This window comes from Salmo trutta, chromosome 19, assembly GCF_901001165.1.
Source record: "Salmo trutta chromosome 19, fSalTru1.1, whole genome shotgun sequence".
Lineage (NCBI taxonomy): Eukaryota > Metazoa > Chordata > Actinopteri > Salmoniformes > Salmonidae > Salmo > Salmo trutta.
Window position 1 is genome coordinate 5,045,190 of NC_042975.1, and position 2,162 is coordinate 5,047,351.

Sequence of the window (2,162 nt, forward strand, 5' to 3'; positions counted from 1 at the left end):
CTATGTTTAACACTTTTTCATGGTTGGTGTCTTGACAAATTTGTCCAGAATCGTTTGACATAAAACACTTAATTTCTTACCTTGCATTCATGGCAGTGTTTGTTGTTATATGATATATTAAGCATTTATCAGTTAAATGAGACATTGAACTTGAACCCGGTAAGAATCCTGGATCTTGCAGTTCTTTGTATGGCGATTTTGGAAATGCACTGTAACTAGGCTTACTTAAAACTTCTTATGGGCAGGTGGGACGGTAAAGTCCCACCTGGCCAACATCTGGTGAAATTGCAGAGCGCCAAATTCAAAATACAGAAATACTCATTATAAAAATTCATAAAATACACTGCTCAAAAAAATAAAGGGAACACTTAAACAACACAATGTAACTCCAAGTCAATCATACTTCTGTGAAATCAAACTGTCCACTTAGGAAGCAACACTGATTGACAATAAATTGCACATGCTGTTGTGCAAATGGAATAGACAACAGGTGGAAATTATAGGCAATTAGCAAGACACCCCCAATAAAGGAGTGGTTCGGCAGGTGGTGACCACAGACCACTTCTCAGTTCCTATGCTTCCTGGCTGATGTTTTGGTCACTTTTGAATGCCGACGGTGCTTTCACTCTAGTGGTAGCATGAGACGGAGTCTACAACCCACACAAGTTGCTCTGGTAGTGCAGCTCATCCAGGATGGCACATCAATGCGAGCTGTGGCAAGAAGGTTTGCTGTGTCTGTCAGCGTAGTGTCCAGAGCATGGAGGCGCTACCAGGAGACAGGCCAGTACATCAGGAGACGTGGAGGAGGCCGTAGGAGGGCAACAACCCAGCAGCAGGACCGCCTTTGTGCAACGAGGAGCAGGAGGAGCACTACCAGAGCCCTGCAAAATGACCTCCAGCAGGCCACAAATGTGCATCTGTCTGCTCAAACGGTCAGAAACAGACTCCATGAGGGTGGTATGAGGGCCCGACGTCCACAGGTGGGGGTTGTGCTTACAGCCCAACACCGTGCAGGACGTTTGGCATTTGCCAGAGAACACCAAGATTGGCAAATTCGCCACTGGCGCCCTGTGCTCTTCACAGATGAAAGCAGGTTCACACTGAGCACATGTGACAGATGTGAACGAGTCTGGAGACGCCGTGGAGAACGTTCTGCTGCCTGCAACATCCTCCAGCATGACCGGTTTGGAGGTGGGTCAGTCATGGTGTGGGGTGGCATTTCTTTGGGGGGCCGCACAGCCCTCCATGTGCTCGCCAGAGGTAGCCTGACTGCCATTAGGTACCAAGATTAGATCCTCAGACCCCTTGTGAGACCATATGCTGGTGCGGTTGGCCCTGGGTTCCTCCTAATGCAAGACAATGCTAGATTTCATGTGGCTGGAGTGTGTCAGCAGTTCCTGCAAGAGGAAGGCATTGATGCTATGGACTGGCCCGCCCGTTCCCCAGACCTGAATCCAATTGAGCACATCTGGGACATCATGTCTCTCTCCATCCACCAACGCCACATTGCACCACAGACTGTCCAGGAGTTGGTGGATGCTTTAGTCCAGGTCTGGGAGGAGATCCCTCAGGAGACCATCCGCCACCTCATCAGGAGCATGCCCAGGCGTTGTAGGGAGGTCATACAGGCACGTGGAGGCCACACACACTACTGAGCCTCATTTTGAGTTGTTTTAAGGACATTACATCAAAGTTAGATCAGCCTGTAGTGTGGTTTTCCACTTTAATTTTGAGTGTGACTCCAAATCCAGACCTCCATGGGTTGATAAATTGGATTTCCATTGATTATTTTTGTGTGATTTTGTTGTCAGCACATTCAACTATGTAAAGAAAAAAGTATTTAACAAGATTATTTCATTCATTCAGATCTAGGATGTGTTATTTTAGTGTTCCCTTTATTTTTTTGAGCAGTGTATATAAGTGTTATACATCGGCTTAAAGATTAACTTCTTGTTAATCCAGACGCTGTGTCAGATTTCAAAAAGGCTTTACGGCGAAAGCATACCATGTGATTATCTGAGGATAGCGCCCCGCTTACAAAAGCATTAAAAACATTTTACAACCAAGTAAAGGAATTACAAAAGTCAGAAATGGCGATAAAATGAATCACTCACCTTTGATGATCTTCATATGTTTGCAGTCACAAGAGTCCATGTTACACA